Source organism: Poromitra crassiceps, assembly GCF_964638095.1.
Source record: "Poromitra crassiceps genome assembly, chromosome: 12".
Classification (NCBI taxonomy): domain Eukaryota; kingdom Metazoa; phylum Chordata; class Actinopteri; order Beryciformes; family Melamphaidae; genus Poromitra; species Poromitra crassiceps.
Window position 1 is genome coordinate 27,654,295 of NC_139632.1, and position 23,557 is coordinate 27,677,851.

Consider the following 23,557-nt stretch of genomic DNA (forward strand, 5'->3'; position numbering starts at 1 on the left):
GTCACAAGACTCAGGTCTTGGCTTCCGTCATCTAAAGTGACAGTTGGTCAAAGAAACGGTGACTAATCAGCGGCTGGAAGTTTTCCCCCTCATTAACCCTGACACTCGCCTGCATGGCACGAGGATGGTGCAAGGCAGATGCAATACAACAGCAATGTGATCTTTATTCATGAGCAGTGGAATAGACGTACCTATCACAATCATTTGCATATTTGGTGATCCTTATTTTTACTGTATGAGAGATGTTGTTTAATATAGCTGGGACTACTGCCCTAACAAAGTGCAGGAGGCTGGGATGCTAACTTAGCTTCTCATGTTAGAAAAATGTCGGTGCTCTTACCAATACGAGGGTCACAAGTTCGAGCCCCCGTGTTGCCTCCCACTTGGTTGGACGTCCATACAGGCACAATTGGCCGTGTCTGCGGGTGGGAAGCCGGATTAAGGGTGGGTCCACGACGTCGCTGCACTAGGGGCTCCTCTGGTCGGCATGTTCGGGGGGAAGGAGAACTGGGAGGAATAGCGTGATCCTCCCACGTGCTACGTCCTGCTGGTGAAACCCCTCGCTGTCAGGTGAAAAGAAGCAGCTGGCGACTGCACATGTATCGGAGGAAGCACGTGCTAGTCAACTCTCCCCAGATCGGCAGAGGAGGAGCACCGACCAAGACAGCAGGGGCAATTGGCCAAGTACAATTGGGGAGAAAATGGATAAAATCCGAGGGGGTTGGGTGGACTATCATAAAGAATAAAGTGTGATGTTTTTTCTTTTTCTTTGAGTGCCATGAATCCTTGTTTTTCCATTATAATTGATGAATTGTATGTTTGTTCTTAAAGCACACGCTTCTAACTATTAGCTTTGTTAATTTATGCTGATTAACTGTTTCCCCTGTAATTACGCTCAAGTAATTAGGCCTAGGACATAAATCTTTTGTGTGTGAACCTCGCTTTACAAATATTTCATTTAAATAGATTCACTGACAAAGATTACTTTAAAAGGCAGATGAATAATGTATTTCAATTAACAATTAAGAAAAATATGTAATTCTGGGAAATAAAATTAGTCCAACAGAATGTCATTGCTCAACCTGTAGTGAAGCACCTACGATCAGGAGCTCAGATGGTCATTTTTAGAACAAGGATCACAGGTCTGTCGGGGGTCTCAGCCTGGAAGAAAGCATGCAGGTCTATGAAAACATGGCGAGCAGAGGTCTGCGGAGGTGGGCTCATCTACATTCCCTGGACGCTGTGGAAGACCCCCGCAGGACTGGACAGGTCATAAGGAGCCACAAATGATTTCCTGCACTGCAGGTCTTCACTGTGCTCAAGGAAATGACCACAGTGTATGAGATAAAAAGCAAATGTGTTTTACAGCCCCAAGAGTCTGGAGACAACTGAATGACATGTAGAGGTTGTAGGAGCAGAAGGAGCAGACAGTTTGAGTGAACATGGTTTTCATACAGATACATTTCTTGGACTAAGCAGAAAGGAGATGGTATGCATGTCTATGGTGAAAAGATAAACTTTTCAAACAATGCAATACATTTCTCCATCGGAGACATTTTTTTAATTGCTTTTTGGTAATTTCTCTATTAATTCTTAACACAGGTCATGGGCCTATTATGTCTCAAGGTGTTGACAAAACCTTCCGCTCTCAGCATTCCCCCGTCTAACCCAACAAACCTAAATTGGAGAATTGTTGAACAAACTTTTGCATGTAATCATACACATATTTTATTCATGTAATGATATGCAATAATAGCTTAGTCCTGCTGTCTCAGCAGTCCTTGCCTGCGTGGCCCAAACATAACATCCTGTGACTGAATAGATCAACAATGTTTGCCAATAGATGCCAGAATGATTGTCTAAATTCAGGACACTTAGGAATGCACTTCATCTAACTCGACTGATTTTGTCCAATTTAACAATTGGCCATGTCCGTGGGTTGGAAGCCGGATTAAGGGTATGTGTCCTGGTCGCTGCACTAGTGCCTCCTGTGGTCGGCCGGGATGCCTGTTGGGGGAACTGGGGGGAACAGTGTGATCCTCCCATGGGTTAGGTCCTGCTGGTGAAACTCCTCGCTGTCAGGTGAAAAGAAGCGGCTGGCGACTGCACATGTATCGGAGGAAGCATGTGTGAGCCTACAATTCTCACCAGATCGACAGGAAGGGGTGGAGCAACGACTGGGACACCCTAGGGGGAATTGGCCAAGTACAATTGTGTTAGCAGAAACACATTTCAGACTCTCCTCCTTGAAGGACAACCGGGCCAACTTTGAAGCAGCAGCTCTGAGATGGTTCAATGTGAGAACTGTCACATATGACTTGTGTGTCCAGAAACAAGCATGAAACTGAATCCCCAAGCCAGAGAAATACTTCATGTCCACTGTATCGTATTCTAATAAACCACATTCTCCACCGGTGGGGGGATTATGACTGTCCATTTGTCTTGGCTAGGCCACCACTGTTCCCTCTCTGCGTCTGCACCAGGCAAAGTTAAAAGGGACGCGGGCTGGCGACTGCTTCAAGTCATTTGTCTTTGGTAACACTGGTTCGCAGGAAGCCAGGACCTCAGCTCCAGTGGATGATACATTGTTGCTATCACTTGCGCTTGTTTAATTACATCCATGCATGGGGTCTGGAATCCTATCCTCCACAGCTTACCAGTCTTGAGAAACTTTAACCAAAATCCACATTATTGTGTCATATAATCTTGTGTTTGACAGAATATGTGAAAGAATATTTCAGCAATAACTTAAGAAACGGTATATCTTGACAACTCACCCTTTAATATTGTTTATCACAGCAGTGGAATATAAAGTGAGTATAACTCTGGCCTTTTCCTGGACAGCAAATGAATAATGGACAATGCATTAAGACCTATCCATGCAATGCAAAGTACAGCTTTTCTTTTTTACTTTGTGTGATTTATTTTGATTTGAATGTCACCTCTCAGTGAAATCCAATTGTATTTATATAGCGCTTTTCAGACAATAACATGTAAAAAGGAAAAAGAGTTACAAATGGCTCAAGGCCATCAAAAAGAAAGCCTATTCAAAACAGGATAATCATAAAAGCACACAAAAACAGGAGAAGTTTAAAATGTATATAAAAAGTTCCCGATGGCTACAGTGTGCATCGTCTCAAAAAGACTAAAGCTTCCATTCAAATGGCTGCTAACTAAATAGTGTATAGTGTTTCATGAACAATGGAATAACCACCGACATAAACATGCTATATGAAAAGGCCATATGATTGTGATTTCACTGTGGTATTATGCCAAGTCAACAGAAATGTCATAAAGATGTGCCTAAATTCACCGGCACAAATATTCCCAATCTCATTTAGCAAAGCATGCAGGCCCATTTGGAAGCAGAAGCAGTTGTTTGTTCTGATTTGTGCCTCCCCCTCCTCTTAGTCAATTGAAAAACACACATAAACAAACTAAAAAGAAGCATCTGCATGTAGATAAGGACATCGTGCGCTTTGCTGAACGACAACTTGATGGCCCATTGCTAGCAGCGAACGACTGTTAACGCCACAATTCAACCGCGGCTGATCTTAAGAGCTAAAATCAGTAACCAAATTCACCAACATGAGTAAATAGTAGCCTAGCAAACGGAGCCATGCATTTTGTCTGCTTTGGCAGGACTGCGGGGAACAGTTGGTGTGTGATTGTATGGGCTTCACTTGAGTTTGCATAATGGAAAACCCTCAGCAATCCCCAGCAACTCCTTCTGTTAGCACGCTGGGCTGTTACTGTATATGCCTTTGTCCTGCCACTGTTTCCCTCTCTACATGCTGGCCTGCTTTCATCTGAAAGCATTCAACTTGCAATAAGATCCTTATGTATTCACACAAGAATGTCCTCCTCTACAGCTGTAATGTTAAGGCTATAGTCCCCCCTCCTCCCTCCTCTACAGCTGTAATGTTAAGGCTATAGTCCCCCCCTTCTCCCACTGTTGATGAATTGAACAGGAAAATCCTCCCGCGCCTCCCCAAGGAGGATAGTTCTGGGAGTCATGGAAATACAAAAAAAAAAATGTACAATGGAAAAGTAAACCAATTGAATCCTGACTGATATTCTTCCCTATAATCTCTAGTTGAGGGAATGAGATCGATGTACGTTTCGGAGTTTACCACCCAACCCAATCGCTCCCGGGATGACTAATGTGTTGCTGGGACAGAAGCTGTGCAATGTGTGGTGAGATCTCCCAGGGCTTTTGTGGCTCTCACATGCTGGACATCTCCATTGAGACAGTAAAGAATAGGTGGTCACTAGGTACGGACACAATGAAACACAGCTCAGGGCCTGGAACAATCGCCGGAGCTGTCAGAGGGTGACACAAACTGTAATTAATGATATTTTCCATTTTCACAGAAGAGAATGAGCATGTGACAGAGGCGTTATTAATGAGAGGAGGGGGATAATGGCAGTTTATTAGCAGCAAGACGGATTTAAAAGATCTCGCTCAAACAAAGGCTTTAGACATGTTGAAAAATGGAGACAATCTGTCCCAGAGAGCCGATGGGAGAAAATGTTCAATACGACCAAAATGTTTGTATTGTGATCATATTCTTTTTTCCCCTCCGAACCATCTGCTAGGCAAGTCAATACCAAAACAACTCAGTTTTCCCAGAATTTCACCTCTTGAAAAGGGAAGTTGTCGATAGTGAAGCGGTATCAAGCTAGATATCTCTTTCTCTTATATCTCTGCAGGCATTCATCTCTGGTAATGAATCATCAAACAATACTGTCTGACAGGAAAATAGATGGCTATTCTTGGTTTTACATACATAGATAAATATATACCAGAGCCATCATTTTGAGTAAAAAGGTGATGTATTTCTTGATCAACATGAGTTCATGCATGGCACGATCATATCAAGTGTTTGTGATGATATAAATATACGCGGTGTAATTAATCAAATGTACATCCTTCTGGCATGCTAAACCAGATGCCCCATCTATAAGCTCTTGTTATGTTTAAGTTGGTGGCCTGCCAAGCAAGCTGTACTTCAAGAATATGAATATCACAATCTCACAGAACCAAGGCCCTGTTTTGACTACGTTTTACACAGAAAGACCAGTACATCTACTGTAGGACAACAGTTTAAATTTGAGTGAAACATATAAAACAAATGCAATACTGAAACCAATCAAATTGAGAAACTGTGCAATTATCTTAGAATTATCCCATTATTTCTCCCAATATATGATTGGGTTTAGGGGAGGAATAACTGTTTTAGAAGTAATGCTGATAATGGCTAATTTCACCAGTGGGTGAACAAGATTTGTGAAACATATTCCAGTGGAGTTTCAACAGATATTCCTCTGGCTTATTCATTACACTGGACTGAAATATGGTTTGGATATGACACTACAGGCATAATATGTCGTGGAATAGATGTATTCGACGATTTCCAGAACTGAAATGATGTTGCCTCAAACCTACTTCCAGTCCATGTCATTGATTCCCATCCAGCAAGTTTGCCTGCATTGTTTGTTTGAAAAGTTTAAAGAATTCCACTAATTTCTCCCCAACCAGGCAACACTTCACCAGCTTAGAGTGGCCACTTCAAGCTTTGTTGATGTATCCAATGTGAGGCAGGGCAGCCCAGCTGCAAACGCTGATCAAAAGGGAGAGGGGGAATGTGATATTAGCATCAAGTGCTTCAGTGAGTGACTCACACAAAAACACTGAAAGAAAGAAAAACATAATTTTTCGACACTTCCTTTATGTTTGGAAATGAATGTCTGTTTGTCAAGCAGCTGTGTGCAGCCATACATGGCATTGATTCGTAGTTTAACCAATATTATAAGGCAATTCATTTCTCCCTTTAGCATCCCCTTATTGGTAATATGCTAATGACATCCGCTGTGATTAGTGATTTTCTTCTAATCTTTATTCCATGGTGGCCTGAGCAATCACAGAGGTAGAGCTTCAAGATTTACAGCAGCCAGCGAGCTTCTCTGACTGCTCGTCCCATCTGCCCTGACTAGATTTAACTTAATTTGAATAATAACAAAAGATGGAGATTCAAAGGCCACTTTGGTGCACGACTGTGAGTATGCAGATCCAGGAAACGCACTAACAAGAAGAGTGGACGAGAGCTTTCTTCCATTATGACCTAACCTGTATTAGGTAAAGGATGTGTGTTTTATGTGCATCTAGGAGGAAGTTCCCGGTACATCACTAATGGCTTTAGCACTTTAAAAGGTTAACATCCGAATGTGGTTAATCCTGATTGACTTTTATTGGTTTTTCTGTTTTGACACAAAACACTCCAATTTGGGTGTCCGGGTAGTGCAGCCGCGGTAGATTCCCTGCCTACTAATATGAGGGTCACATGTTCGAGCCCCTAAGTTACCTCCGGCTTGGTTGGGCGTCCATACAGGCAAAATTGGCCCTGTCTGCCAGTGGGAAGCCAGATTAAGGGTATGGGTCCTGGGCACTGGACTAGTGCCTCCTCTGGTCAGCTGGGGTGCCTGTTTAAGGGGAGGGGAACTGGGGGGAATGAGTGTGATCCCCCCACGCATTAGGTCCTGCCGGTGAAACTCCTCGCTGTCAGGTGAAAAGAAGTGGCTGGCGACTGCACATGTATGGGAGGAAGCGCGCTAGTCTACAACTCTGCCCAGATCGGTAGAGGGGGTGGAGCAACGACCGGGAGCCTAGGAAATTGGCCAAGTACAATTGGGGAGAAAAGGGGGGTACCGATTTTTGGGGGGATAAAAACACACACGCGCACGAGCACACACACACACACACACACACACACAAACACACACACACACACACACACACACACATACACACACACACCCCAACAACAACCACTCCCATTTCTTTTTAATTTAATAAAGGATTGAAAGGTTAGCTTACCCGTAACATCAATAACCTCACCTAGTATAAGTTATTCCTAAATCGATGGGTATTTGAATTTGTTGTCAAAGTGAGCCGCAGTCTTTGGTGAAAGGTGAGTGGATTTGTCTGAGCCTTTTGTGCTACAGTTGCAGAGACTCTAGAAAATTCTGTTGTATCCCCAGGGGAGTATGGGGTCCGTCCACATAACGGTGTGGTCCCAGGGGAGTGTGGGGGTCGTCCACATAACGGTGTGGTCCCAGGGGAGTGTGGGGGTCGTCCACATACAGTAACTGTGTGGTCCCAGGGGAGTGTGGGGGCCGTCCACATAACGGTGTGGTCCCAGGGGAGTGTGGGGGCCGTCCACATAACGGTGTGGTCCCAGGGGAGTGTGGGGGCCGTCCACATAACGGTGTGGTCCCAGGGGAGTGTGGGGGTCGTCCACATAACTGTGTGGTCCCAGGGGAGTGTGGGGGCCGTCCACATAACGGTGTGGTCCCAGGGGAGTGTGGGGGCCAACCACATAACGGTGTGGTCCCACGGGAGTGTGGGGGCTGACAACATAACTGTGTGGTCCCAGGGGAGTGTGGGGGCCGTCCACATAACGGTGTGGTCCCACGGGAGTGTGGGGGCCGTCCACATAACGGTGTGGTCCCACGGGAGTGTGGGGGCCGTCCACATAACTGTGTGGTCCCAGGGGAGTGTGGGGGCCATCCACATAACTGTGTGGTCCCAGAGGAGTGTGGGGGCCGTCCACATAACGGTGTGGTCCCACGGGAGTGTGGGGGCCGTCCACATAACGGTGTGGTCCCATGGGAGTGTGGGGGCCGTCCACATAACGGTGTGGTCCCAGGGGAGTGTGGGGGCCGTCCACATAACGGTGTGGTCCCAGGGGAGTGTTGGGGCTGTCACATAATGGTGTGGTCCCAGGGGAGTGTGGGGGCCGTCCACATAATGGTGTGGTCCCAGGAGAGTGTGAGGGCCATCCACATAACAGTGTGGTCCCAGAAGAGTGTTGGGTCCATCCATATAACAGTGTGGTCCCAGGAGAGTGTTGGGTCCATCCATATAACAGTGTGGTCCCAGGAGAGTGTTGGGTCCATCCATATAACAGTGTGGTCCCAGGAGAGTGTTGGGTCCATCCATATAACAGTGTGGTCCCAGGAGAGTGTTGGGTCCATCCATATAACAGTGTGGTCCCAGGAGAGTGTTGGGTCCATCCATATAACAGTGTGGTCCCAGGAGAGTGTTGGGTCCATCCATATAACAGTGTGGTCCCAGAAGAGTGTTGGGTCCATCCATATAACAGTGTGGTCCCAGGAGAGTGTTGGGTCCATCCATATAACAGTGTGGTCCCAGGGGAGTGTGGGGTCTGTCCATATAATGGTGTGGTCCCAGCAGAATGTGGGGTCCGTCCACATAATGGTGTGGTCCCAGGGGAGTGTGGGGTCTGTTCACATAACAGTGTGGACCCAGGGAAGTGTGGGGTCCATCCATATAACGGTGTCATCCCAGGAGAGTGTGGGGGCCATCCACATAACGCTGTGGTCCCAAGAGAGTGTGGGGGCTGTCCATATAACAGTGTGGTCCCAGGAGAGTGTGGGGGCTGTCCACATAATGGTGTGGTCCCAGGGGAGTGTGGGGGCTGTCCACATAATGGTGTGGTCCCAGGGGAGTGTGGGGGCCGTCCACATAACTGTATGTCTGCTCTCTCATTGCTTCCAAGCGTTTGAACTGGAGTCGATCCAGAACACGGGGGAAAAGATGATTTGATTCTTTCAGTTTACTTTAAGTAATAAGGGGGGGAAAGGTTGCACAGGTTGTAGTCAATTTAACTTTACACTTATAACATTGAGCAAGACATTACTATAAAGATCGACCCCCTCCCCTGTGCCAGGTCTTGAAAATAAGTCATTTTTCTGGTAATTGAAATACTTTAACTTGTGGTTGAAGTCTACGAGCTATAGCATGTCTTTGAATGGAGACACTACAGGGTGCACTTACTGGTGCGGCTCTGCGTTGAATTGCACCTGGAAGCCCTCTCTAATTGGAAGCCCTCTCTAATTGGCAGCCATCTCATTTGCCTTTGATATTGCAGCCCATCATCTGCACGAGCAGAACAGGTGATTGTCTGGGGAGGAAGTACAGCTGCTAACAGGGTCATCGCCAAAGACAAGGCAGTGCTCTGAAGACAGCACAGGTTCAACAGAAAGACATAAAATAACTCAAGACCTCTGTCAATTACATTGATAATATAGGCTTCTGCAGTGCTTTAATGTGGCTTTGTGAGGAACTGTTTTATAAAGAGTTAAGGTGGTCAGTTTTCTGACAGCAAGATCCAATGGAGCCTCTAATTAAGAGCGATATCTCAGGGGCAGGAGTGATGTCATGGTGAGTGGCCAGCGGCCAGCCATGCATGCTGTTACCTGGAGTGTGCTTTACCTACCAATGCCTCGCAGCAGGGCCTTTCACACAGACCACTCTACTCCTTTACTGCTCAGAGATGGGGCCATAGCTGACGCCCAGTGAAAGTGCAAGGGCAAGCGATCTCTTTGCTAGTTTCTAGCACTCAAACTCTCCCTTCTTTTCTTTTAATGACCACTGGGCCACTGAAACACATCCTTTGATGTACTGACCCAGTCACTGGGTCACTGAAACACATCCTTTGATGTACTGACCCAGTGGTAACTGGGTCACTGAAACACATCCTTTGATGTACTGACCCAGTGGTCATTAAAAGAAGAAGAAAAATAGATTTTGAGTGCTAGAAAGTAGAAACTAGCAGATAGTGCTTGTTCTTGCACTGGCCGTAAGATACTGTATGGCCCATGGACTGAAACTTGCAGGCATTAGAAACCAGTCAGGCACCATTACAACTTGTGTGAAATAAATAGGGAAGGTGTTCATGGTGGGTTGTGCAAACAGCATCAACAGTAGCTCGGAGGTGTCGTTGGGGTTTCTTGCTTTGTAAACTGGTCTGCTGCTTCCAGAAGGTGAGACGATAGCGTTCATATCACCTGTGAAAAAGACCTCCTGTGTGAACCTGTGATGGGCTTCACACTCTCCCTACCAGTCCAATGTAACCCATCTGAGAGCCACAAGGTGCTAAATGCAGGAGGATGAACTGAACCTGAGAGAAGATACCAGAGAAAAACAATAGGGGCTCTATCTTCCGACAGGCGCTATCCCCTAATAGCGCTTGCGCACCTGTTTGCGCGTGCCTTAAGGCACGGAAGATAGCATTCCGCCTTGCGCCGTCCACCAGGTGTTCTGCCGAGTTTTGCTCCCCCGCCGAGCAGCAAAAAAAAAGCATCCCCACCTCACGGGAGCATACTTGTAATGATTTATACAGAAATGTAACTGTTTCAAAGTGATATAATTGTCTGGTAGCCGTGACCTCCCTGATTTCTAAGTTAAAACAGCCCCGAAATATGTTGGGGATGCAATTCTCGGCCGGGATGCGGAAAGGTTCAGGGCACGTGTCGCAAGCGCAAATTAGAGCCGTGCCAAAATCATCTGTGCCCCAAATGCCTGCGCAAGCGGGATTTGGGCGGTCTTAACTACCAGAATTATTCACAGGCGTGGCCAGGCAAGGCTGGGCATTATGTCAATGAAAACCAATCAGATTCCCGTCTTGCAATGACTGTTTGCGCGAGGCATGCAATATGCTGTAATTCTCTCCATGCGTAATAGTGTACTCACTCGTGCGAGGACAGAGGGAGCTTATTGACAGATTGTCTGTGGTGCCAACGACCCTTTGGGTTATGAAGGTAAATAGCCTATGTCCATTGTCCAACAAGTTTTCTCAATTCATTTCCCTCTTTGTGATGTGATAAAAGTTTCTCAGTGAGTTATAGTTGATTGCCTCACTGAATTATCTGCTAATACCCAATTCTAGCAGCATAATTTGATGTCTTGGCGTGGCAAGGCTGTGCATAATGACATATCCAAAAGGAATTCCACTTTCCACTGCGCAAATACCTCTCTGCGCTGGGAGCGCAGCCGTAATCTCCGTGCAGCGCACCCACCGCAGAGAGGTATTTGCGCGTAAGAGGTCCTTTTCAAAGCTCTTAGCGCAAAGTAATTGCGCGCTGCTGACGATAGGGTAATGCCATCAATCCCACATTTTAGCGCTGAAATGCCTGCTTTGGCATGGGGCAGCCAATGCCCAGTACAATTATCACAGGCATGCGCTTGTGTCCGCCCCCAATTTGCATTGTGCACGGCGTTAAACGAGCGCAAACGCTAAATTATCGCTTTTGGGAAGATAGAGACCCATGTGTTTTCGGCCCAAATAGTTGCGGGGACTCCCTGAGAGGAACTGCCAGCTGGGGGGTTACTCCAACTGTTCTTAGAACTATGAAAATGTTCCTCCGGTCCAGAAGCACCTATTAAGGCAAGTGGGTTCATGCTCAAGGCTCAATTTTGTCCTTGACTGGGATCTTGTCTGACTTGTGTTGAATCCACAATGCTTTCCCCTAACCTGCATGTGCATCTTGTTTCTGTAAATGTACCAAATTCTGTCTGGACCTGTAGCTCCAAACAGTGGATACTTATATGATTTCTCCACAGTCAGCACCCAAGCTACTGTATGCTATGCAGTGCAAGAAAAGCACTGAGCACTGGGGAAAGAAACCACGAAGAGAAATGGTGTATCAATGGCCTACTGACTATAACCTCCACATAAATGAGAATTCACATGGAGAAGTCAAATAGACAAGTGCAAATGTGGAGTACAGGGAGTGGTACAGGGTGGTCATATTCAAATGGCTCAAATCATAGGAAACAAAATGATAAAGTCCACACACTGAGGCTCCATCAATGGTTTTTTATTTGCAAATAAAAAAGCATTGATGGAGCCTCAGTGTGCGGACTTGATCTTTTTGTTATAGTTACGTTTTGTCCAGCACCTGTAAGTTTTTTGGATGTGCGCATAATTGTCTTTTTCACTCAAATCATAGGAAAACCAGAGATGCAACTAAGCGTCAGGCATGTGCAGAACACTAAAAAGAAAGAGCTTGACATAACAAGAGATCCATCCCACAATTTGAAGTGCTTCCCTTAGAAAGGCATGTTAGAGTGCCACGAGCCACCAAACATGTCTACAAGAAATAATTTGTCCCAAGTGCAGTTAAATTATTAAATTGTTAAATTATTAATTGTAAATCGTACAGGGCTACCCCCCTCACGGATTTTATACAAATGTCTTGTTTATGATTTAATTGTAATGTGATTGTAATGAATGCAAAGACACCAAGCTCTCCTAATTTATACTGTTTCATTTTTTGTTTTTTTTACTACGGTCGTATTTGTAATTCATGTTGATTGTTGATTGTGGTGAAGCCAAAGAAAATTTTCCACTTTGTGGACAATAAAGTTGATAACTAACTAACTAACATTGATGTAGTTATTTATCCTCCAAAGGAGTGATGGTACTGTACTTGAATAGTAACCCTGATACAGTTAACTTTTTTGATTAGTTTTTTTGGACAATACAAATTAGAGTGAGACAGGAAAGACAGAGGGGGGTAACATGCAACAGAGGTCCTGGGACAGATGCGAACCGAGGACGTCCCGTTTCCACAGCATGTGCCTTCTATCACTGAGCCACCAGGATGTCCCCGCCCATTCAGAGTCCGGTCCGTGCTCCCAAATCCCTGCAGAACTTTTGTGCGGTTTGTTTGAACAATTACTGTTGTGTTACATGTTTTCTAGGATTGTAACTTTGTCGGACATTTGTACAATAAGCTATTGGCGTGTCACGACTCTTCTCAGGGGTTGAAAAATGGATTTAGTTAAGTGCAGGAAGTATTATGTTTAGCTCAGGGCAAAGTGTTCTGTTGAGTTATAGCAGCCGATTACCCACAGCACAGGTCCGGGGACTACATGGGGTATTTGTTTACACCAAAGGAAATGAAACTATTTCCATTTAACTGCCCTGATTATTGGCCTCTTTTGCTTCATTCCTCAATACACACGATATGTTTCCTACTGTTACAATGGGCATCTCTGCTTTGACCACACCAGATGAGGAAGAGAAAAATAAAACGGAGAGGAAATAAAAAAGTTGTGCGTCACATCAAGCATTGTGGAGAAATCCTGTTTTCCATTACGGCTTCATAACTGACTGCGTTTTTATACAGAGGTGCTGATGCAATTAGCCCGTCTCCTCCTAAATGTGTGCCGAATCGTGCTTGGGTTTCAAAGAGTCAAAGAAACACAATCTTGCTTCAATTTTGGGAGAGCTGCGCTTGATTTTGCCTTCTTTATCTAATAGACATTTTCTCTTTCAACCGCCATGTGGTTTGCTGTTGGTTAAGACTAAATAATGGGCCGTAATGGGTCAGCCACACATCAGGCACTGTTGTTTTACCTCCGATAACGCCACATTCTAAGTTCCTCTTTAAGAATCCCCACTGCTGCTGAGAGCGTTATCTGCCTTTCATTTCTCAATATAAAAACAAAGTCTCCTAGTGGGAAGCAGCGAGAAAGACGTACAACCGCACTAAGGGTGGGAATTACCAGAGTCCCCCACGATACGATATTATCACAAATTCACGATACTTGTCACGATATATTATTGCGATTTCAAAATACTGCGGTTTATTACCTTTTTATCAACAGCAAATTATGTCTCCAGAGGAAGCAAATTTGTCAACATCTGTTTTATCTAATGAGATAAGAAGTCTGTTCCTCTCACTTCAATCATTTTTATTGCAGTAACATGGGATTGTCAAGCAGACAGACTGACCAAGACTGTCATAAAAACCTGTCATAAATGTTGCATGCACTTGACAATTTATATAATAAAATATCGCAATACTTGGCATTCATATGATACAATGCCACACAAAATGTCACGATACTATGCTGTAGCGATTCCCCACCCCTCCACCCCTAAGCCGCACTGCCTGGCACTAAAAGAGAAGTGGGTTGTATGCAGAGCTTCCAAAATTAACATGGAACACATATTTGACCCACATTTATCTACATCACTTGACAACGGCATCGACTAAAGCTCCATATCTTGATTTACACCACGCATATATTCCCTCACTACAGTGGTGAGCTTGTCAGCATAATCCCTGCCAGGAGTGAGTGCTGCATGGGACTGCATGAGAGAGAGAGAGAGAGAGAAAAGGTGAGAGAGAGTGGGAGAGAGAGAAGGGGAGGGGAGAGAGAGAGTGGGAGAGAGAGAGGAAGGGGAGGGGAGAGAGTGGGAGAGAGAGGAAGGAGAGGGGAGTGGGAGAGAGAGAGAGAGAGGAAAGGGAGGAGAGAGAGAGCGGAGAGGAGGGAACTGGAGAGTAGGATGGGGTTGATCTGTAGTAAGCTGGCCTTTGGCCTTAACCCTCCAGTCTTTATCTGAGCAGCAATGGTGGCGGATCAGTCACCAATCTCCCAGATGGAGAGACACACAAGCCTGTCCCTGATTCTACTGCCCCCTAGAGGAAACAGCATGACATGACCGCCGGGCACCTGTAGTAAATGCATCCAAATCCATCATCGGGTTCCAAGTTCCAAGGTGGTTCTAGATGTCAATGATTTTTACGAGTCTGTTATGAAGCAAATCTAGTTTAAAGTGCGAGTGAAATGCTTTCTTCTACTTTGCTTTTTTCAGAGATGCCTCCAGAGCTGGACAGGCTCGGTTTGAGTGTCTACCACAAATCAATACACAGGCACACACTATTATACATACACTACACATAGGCATACACTACACATATAGGCTATGCAGATAGAAAGGAATATGTGCCTTTAATCTACACACACCAATGGGTAAGAAAATAGAGTTAAGAAACTCCTTCAAAAAATATATTTTTTTTTAAATCAAATGGACGCCCGACCAAGCCAGAGGTAACACGGGGGCTCAAACCTGCAACCCTGGTGTTGGTAGGCAGTGAACCTACCGCTGCACTACGCGGACGCCATTTTTTGGTCTTTTTGACTTGGTCCAAACTGAAATCAGGTAAGCTTTACAGCTTTGGAACAAATCTATCATCTCCAAAGTGTCTGCACTCACATCAGTTTGATACCCACCTCACGTCACTATAAGCACAGACGCCCGCGCCGTCGGCATCTGGCGTGCTGTACATTTCCCTTAATATTTCACATTAGCCTATGGCGCTACATAATAGCAGATGATGGCTTGTCTGTTATGGTCTATGATGAGAAGTGTTGGGGGCTGCTAATATGAGACGTCTCTGTTTACCACAGTGATGGATGGCCTCCCTGATCGGACCTGAGTAACGGTGGAGGGTGTCACAGGGAAAAGATGACAGATGGGTCCAGCTGTTGAAGATATCGACACTTTGACCGGACTGTGGAGATATTAATCACAGCATGGCTAACCGGCACTGAGGGGGACCGGGTGACTTCTCTTATTAAGACAGTATTGGTGACGGGGATTCAATGTGTAACGGACAGTTCACTGATCACAAGTTAGAAGCATTATGCTGCGGCAAAGACCAAAAGACAATGATGAGAGCCGTAAAGAATTTAAGTGACCTGAAGAACTTGTAAGATGATTAGCTGTCACACGAGCCTATGGGCCAGTAATGCAGATAAACGGGGGGGTTGTTGATGCTGTAATGTAATATTACGTGATGGCAGATATGCAGAAGTCTGTGTCAGAATGGAAACGAGGAGACTAATGGCTCTTTGTGATCTTCAATCTCCGTCGTATCAGCTTGTCACGGTGATCATCGGCTGCAGCTAGCCATCTTAGAATCTGTGAACAAATTGTAAACATCTTATCCACTCTGATAATATCTCCCAGTAGTTGTAATCACAGACATTTATCAGTTTAGCATTTATTCCGCCTGGCTGTCCGGGTAATACAGCATTCCCTGCCTACCAAAAAGACGGTCACATGTTGGAACCCCATGTTACCTCCGGCTTGGTCAGGCGTCCATACAGGCACAACTGGCCGTGTCTGTGGGTGGGAAGCCGGATTAACGTTATGTGTCCTGGTCGCTGCACTAGTGCCTCCCCTGGATGGTTTTAACCAGGCTAGTCCTTTTCAGGGGGAGGGGAACTGGGGGGGAATAGTATGTCCTGCTGGTGAAATCCCTCGCTGTCAGGTGAAAAGAAGCGGCTGATGACTGCACATGTATCGGAGGAAGCATGTACTGGTCTACACTGACCGGGACAGCAGGATGAATTGGCCAAGTACAATTGGGGAGAAAACTTGATAAAAAATTAAATAAATCTGAACAAATTGGAAACATCTTATTCACTCTGATAATGTCTCCCAGTAGTTGTAATCACATACATTCATCAGGTTAGCATTTATTCTGCGAGTCTAAAAAACAAACAGACAGTATGGCGGTTGATCACACTTCTTTGCTTGTCTGATTTCGTCGATATCCCACTGAACCTTTCACAACATAACATTACAGAATCATTCACGGAACAATGAGCACATGCTACTTTAAAGAAGTGAACGAAACGACTTAAGGCTCTGCATGAAATCCCTTTCACAGGTGCTCGACGCAATTGTCTCAATTTTCACAGACAGAGCGGAGCAGCCGCCTCCTTACTGGTGAGTACGGCCCATGAGTAGAAACTAATCTTCATGGGAGATGGGGGGGAGCAGATGATGATGTATGTGTAGTGGGAGGGCCTGATTGAAGTGCAATTAAATCCTAATCAATCAACAGAAAGTGCTGCTGTCACCAAACGAGCGGGGAGTGGAGTTGACCCCGCTCAGCACAGTCACCAACTCCAAAAGTCCAACAAATTATATAAACAAAAATATGTTGTTTCAAACAGCCGCCCGTACTTGGAGGAAACGTCATCAATCTCAGAGAGAGACTACCCTTTGCCATTTGATACCCGTTTATCCAAAGTGCCTTAATACAGTACAGTGAATGCATACATTTGTTGAAGTTGACCAAAACGAGAGCTGAGCTACTTTCGAATTACAGAACGACAGTGAGAGCAGTTTTCAGAACATTTAACACTGAGCAACCAGTCCATAGAACTGGGTACCAAGTAGTGTAGAGACTTCCTCAGTCAAACCATACCTGCATTTGATCATTTTTGTACACAGATCTAGAAAAAGAAATTACTCAATTTAATGTGACGTGTGATTGGTCCACTAATGCAGCAGCTACAACCAACCCAGACACTCGGAAAAGTGAGGGAACAGACAACAGAAGTGACTGTGCAGTGTGCATACTGTAGAAAAGTGAGGGAACAATCAGAAGTCAAGCTGACAAATTAGATGTGAAATCTTTCATTAACGTAATGTCTGGAAGTTAATTAAGAACACTCTTAATTATGCATGCTCTTGTTTTACCAGATACAACAGTTTTGCTCCTGCTGCACTACATGTCTGGATTGGCTAAAAATATAAAAACGGCAGAGCGAGGGAGAGTGAAAGTGAGCAGAAAAAAAAGAAAATGAAAAATGTAAAGAACACAGAAAGATGGGTCATTATTTCAGCACTGCAGGGGAGACAGTTAAACACTACTTTGTTGTGTTCAATTTGACTCTGTGGAACATATCGCGCAACCATCTGGGTGTAAACCAGCTTATACCTTATTTCAAGCAATTTCATCCATCTCCAAAGTACGACTTTTTGACTACCCATGGAGCCGTCTATTCGTTGCACAGCTTGGTATTCTATGGAATTCACACTATTGTTATAAACAGACGTTGTGACCGGCATTCATGAAAAATCCTATTCATAGCAACCAACACACAATGGAGAAATGATCAACTTTGAAGCACATCTTTGGTTACATGTGGGCTAGGTCACCTTGCAACTTTCTTTCAATAGATGGATACTTAATAGTTAGGCTGATACTTTTGGCTGGGATCACCTTGGACAGTTATCTCCGTGTTTCACATTACATCTTTTGTGCTCACGATTAAACTCACTGAGTGGAATAGACAGACTTTTTACTTAATTGAAGTCATTTTGCAGGCTCAGCTGGTTCAGGACAGATTTACGGACGGGGAAAAAGCCCTAACGTTTTCCTTTGCTAATACACTTTCTATGAAGAGGGCCTCACTGTCTAATGCTATGCCATGCTTTAATCCTCCAAATCTCAATTAAACTTCAGCTCCATCGAGGTCAGCACCACCACAGTAGTCTGTCTTCAGAGGGCGTCTGGGTGGTGCAGCGGTAGATTCCCTGCCTACCAACACGAGGGTCACAGGTTTGAGCCACCGTGTTACCTCCGGCTTGGTCGGGCGTCCATGCAGGCATAATTGGCCGTGTCTGCGGGTGGGAAGCTGGATTAAGGGTATGTGTCCTGGTCGCTGCACTAGCGCCTCCTCTGGTCGGTCGGGGCGCGTGGTCGGGGGGAGGGGAACTGGGGGGAATAGCGTGATCCTCACATGCGCTACGTCCTGCCGGTGAAAGTCCTCACTGTGAAAAGAAGCGGCTGGCAGATGTGTCGGAGGAAGCATGTGCTAGTGTACGGCTCTCCCCAGATCGGAAAGTATGTGTGTGTAAGTATATATAAAAAAATATATAAAAGTATATATAAAATGTGTGTAAGTATATATATACGTATATCCTATCCTCTTGCATTAATGGTAAATACCTGATGGATTCCATAAGACTGATTTCTCTTTGTTATAGACTACTGTATGCTGCTGGCAGATGCAATCCTATGACAAATTTCATTGGACGTTTCTAACGTACCAATCCTTTCCTCAAATATATTTTCAAATATGATGGCTTGCCTGGGTGCTTAGCAACATCTAAGCTCGGCACGAAAAAAAAAGGAAAGAGTGAAACAGGGAGACAGAGAGAGATATCCTTGCTGACAGCTGTTTTCTCCGTGTGGTAAAGATGTTGCCCTCCAAACTGTATTGAGACAACTGACCCATTGTTCCTGTTGTAATTACAGCGAGCAGAGCTGAAGACACTGTGCCACGACATGGCCAAGAGGGCTTTCACATTTCAAATCTCCATTTTCCAGCACGATATTGTAAGCATTTATTCAGTGTCAGTGACACAGGCCTACGATGTGATTATCCAAATTTCATAATGTTCCGTTTACCATGAAATTGTAAGCTTACATAATGACTATTTTTGTTTGTTTGACTGTTTTGTTTGTTCTTGTTTTTTGCACAGTACATGTAAGTGCAGTTGTTGAATGGTGGTTCAGTTCAACAAATTACTCCCCAGTGTAGGACGTAAAAATCATAATACTCTGCATCACACACTTATCGCTGTAATGGGTCAAACTGGCAATTGGAAAGCCAGAAGGCCTTTCAATTATATGTGCTTCAAAAGGTGCAATTTGATCTTTTCTACATAACAGGTGCAGTGACCAGGACTCATACCCCACCGACTCCTCACCTGCAGAGACAGCCAATTGTGTCTGTCCGAACGTCTGTCCAAACCAGAGATACTGCTGGGAATTGAACCTGTCTCCGCGGTGGTAGGAGCGGTACTCTCTTATTACTATAAAGACAATATTTAAAGACTAAGGTTGGTGTTTATTAATGCATTGCTTACCTTAAACAAATCCTACGAAAATAATAAAATCAGCATGAATTTGTTTTGCCAAGTTATGCCAACAAGTCTTGTCCATGTAGCTGGTGCCCAATGCAGCCATGTCCCAGCAACCTTAGAACTCCATTGTAAAAAAGAAAGAAAAAAAAGAAAGAAAAACTAGGAGAAAAAAGAAGGGGGAAAAAAGATGAAAGACACATCAAAGAGCCGTTGCTATGGGCAGCATGTTTCATCATCGCGATGCACCGGACCTCAAACAACTTAATAAACCGTCTGTAAACACGTTTGCGATCTCAGGAAAGTAGTTCAATAGTCCCCAGTGTAATGAAGAATGTGATTTGGTAATAGCTACATCAGACTAACTTTTAACAGTTAGTGATTTTTAAAATTGAAACTACGTCTTTGTGAGCTGTATTTCAAGGTTTTTAGCTTACAATTGCAGCCAATGACTTCCGGGTTGACGACTAAAAATCGAATGTGGGAGTCAGAAAGTAGCCTAATTGTTGATTTTGTTATTTTCATAGGATTTGTTGACAGTAAGCAGTGCATTAAAAAACACCAGCCTTGTCCTTTAATCATTAACAGCTGATTAATTTTAATAAGTGCATGCATAGTCTTATAGTGTGCCACAGATTTCATTGTCTGCAATGAAATTCCACTCACTTTTCCACGAGCCTAAACCTGAAGCAAACGGCAAAGAGAATAATTTGACTGTGATGTATATTTACCTCTGCTTCAGCAGACACCACACATTATTTCAGGGCTCTTTTTTCACCATCCTCCTGGAACCGTCCCCAAATACAATCTAAACCATCCCGAAATGAATGTGGCCCCTTCCGAATTTAAAATGTTTGTTTTTCTACATTATCATTACATTTAATGACCTTTAACATAAATAAAACATCATACAAATCAACCTTTTTATCTGAAAATTCAGTTCAGACTGGAGACGTCACCGCCGTTAATATTTGGTGTGTTTCGGCGTAGCGGAGCCTGGCGGAGATCTGCACTTTTCGAGTTTGCGGTGTGACTGATTTACCTCTCGTCTCTAATATAATCTTTTCAGATTAATCTAAATAAAGATGTTGATGATTGATCATGTAATCATTTGTATGATGTTTAATTTATGTTAAATGTCACTTTGAACAGTTTTAAGTAATGATAATGTAGAAACAAAGATTTTAAATTTGCGATGGCCCACATTCATTTCAGGACGGCCTAGATTATTTCGGGACGGTTCCGGGAGGATGGTGAAAAAAGTTAGTTAACACGTTCACTGCCAACAACGAGTTGAGTCGTCAAACAGAATCCAACCGTTCACTGCCAACGACGAGTTGAGTCGTCAAAAAATAAAAAAAAAATTTTTGACGGTGCTACGTGGATCAATGCCCCCCGCGTCTCCTATGGAGATATTGGAAGTATTGAATGTGTATAATCTATTTTACCGACCAGCTAGGTGGCGACGGTGCTCTCCCGACAGAGAGAAAGTCAACCAAAAGCAGCCGCCTCCCGCGGCTGCTTCCTCCATTCTCAAGGAAATGCCAGAAACGAACGAGCCTCATTCTCATACTGTAGGCGGGGACGCTTTCGCGCTGCTGCGGTGGGGGGTTCCAGAAATGGACTGGGTGGGCAGCATAAAGCCTAGAGTCGCACGGGGCTTCATCGGGGCTCTCAAACCCAAGAGACGAGTGAGCCCACACTCGCTGCCAGGGAGGGAGGCTGCTCAAACTCGCTGCCAGGGAGGGAGGCTGCTCAAACTCGCAGCAGCAGCAGCAGCAGCAGAGCACTCGCTTGTGACAAACGCAGGCTGAAAGCCACTAGACACGCCCACGGAGGGAGGAGTTGAAGGAGAGGGCGTTCGGAACTATATTGTTTGGATGTCTGATCTCTCACTGATGCCAAAAATAAATGGTTAAAGTGACTGTTCTGCCTGTTTGATTGAATTTCACAAAACTGCGATTATCTCAGCTTTCACTCTCAGACGCTAAAACCATGCTGTACTCAACGGCTAATATCTACATAACTACTAACTCTACAAACTAACTCTTTTAGACAGAGAAAGCACACATTCTATTAGTACTTTTGTGAACTTTGTGTTCACAAACTCCAAGCAGAAAAGAATCCTCGGCTCTTGTAAAATGAGCCAGAATCCTCAAAAAACGGCTTGGCAGAAGCTACCTACAGCAAAAAAAAAACGGCTGGCAGTCAATGTGTTAAGAGCCCTGGCTGGTCCTTCAGTTGGCAACCAGGTAGAGGCATGTGTACTGTATGTAGCCTACCAGCCGTGCCACCCGAGTCAATTATTTATAATTATTCTTTTCAGAATAAACATCTTTTAATTAAAATATGTCACTGATTCCATTCCACGATTCACGAGTGTAACATTAGCAACAATGTCAAGGGAGACCAGATCATTTTCTCCCTCTACAATCTGAAAAATGTCCTCATTCTGTTGGCCAGAAAACGGCCAGTCCAACTTCAAAACAGTCTATTCTCATTAAAGGTCTGTTCACATTCCACAAGCAGCAATCTGATGTAGGAGGGATTCACATGAAACAGGCAGCATTACAGCAAAGACTTTCATTACCAAGGTATTCATTGGATGTCAATCATTCAGCATACCATGTTGATATTCCTGATATTTCTCAATATGCATCAGCAGCACAGACTTCTATTTAACACAAAGAACAAAACATAAGCTAAGTTTATTTGGTTCAAATGGTAATTTCTGTGTTTGGGTAATTAAAAACACAGCACACCGGCTGTGTGGGTGTCACAATAGGTAAAGACAGTTGTTTTATGGAACGTAAAATAAAATATTTTTCCAGTCACAGACACATTTTCATATGCACAGTATCACCTGGAACAGCACACTCATTAACAGGGGTTATCTTTCAGCCCTACCTAGATGCTACCTGTTTCTACCTCGGTGTTCACCGAGTTAGAAACAGGTAGGAGATGACCTCTGAGACTCAGCATGCCTTACCCAGAAAACATGAAACCACGGCAAATGTAACCATCCAAGACCATTGTGGGACTACTAGTCTGTCAGCCTATGAGGGTAAAACCAAAACTTTAGTACAAGCAAGGTAGTGTGAGTCCTCCTGAGGCTTCTTCTAACCAAGCTTCAACCTTGAGGCTCAATCCCCATTCACCCCCATGTTAAAATGCCCGGATTTACAGCCTGGTTCAAAACACAGTTTTGGTCTCTATAGATAATTTCACCTTTCATGGCAACTGTACGGGGGGTGAATTTTTATATAACTCACCCGTTTAGAGTAAAATAGATGCTAAAAAAGACTATGCTTTAGGGCGTGACTGACAGGCCACCTGTCCAGTGATGACGCAGCTCTGTGGGAAACCTCTAGTCTCGCGTGTGCTGCGCGAGAACCAAGCGGAACCAAGATGGCAGCAGGCAAACGGGCGTCCACAAACCACGGTGACGTCACGGTGGCTACCACGCTTTCCGTTACAAATCTATCTATCTATAAATAAAAGGGCATGTGGGCAATGTTTCTGTTAAAGTTTTTTGTCCCACTAATTATATCATAGGAGGCAACTGATAATGTCATAATGACACCACTGATGATGTCATCAATTATGTCATACCATCACTGATGATGTCATCAGTGATCTCATCAGTGATGTGGGAAATGTCAGGAGGCAACTGATGATGTCATAGTGACATCCCTGATGATGTCATCAGTGATGTCATAAGAGCACAGAGGGGCTTGTTAAATGGAGCCCACAGTGGAATTCGCAGGGGGTTGTCTGAGACTACTTGCTTTCAGTTCTCAGATTAAGGTTACAGGTACTAACAATAATAACTTATTCTTACCTTTTCTTCCATCAGTTTAAAGTTAAGCAAATATTCCCAGCTGAGCTTGTGAAGTTTAATTAGCCTATTGTCTGTTCTGAAAGCGAGTTGGACCACCACGTGTCAATCAGCTGTCTGCTTTTAATAACAATATCGTCATTGACAATAACGTTAGACCCACTTGGTTTCGGAAAATACTTTTTAACATTTGACTCATGTCTCATCTGTCTCTCTCGCTCATGCATGTCGTTATGCAGCATGGTAGCCTGTCCACCTGTTGAGAGCTGCTGACCGAGGTGCATATACAGTAAAATCAGAGCATGTGGTGCAGCCTAACTGTAAATGTAGCAGTTGTTTCGCTCATCACATAAGGTAGACTCTAACATATACATAATAAAAAACACATTTT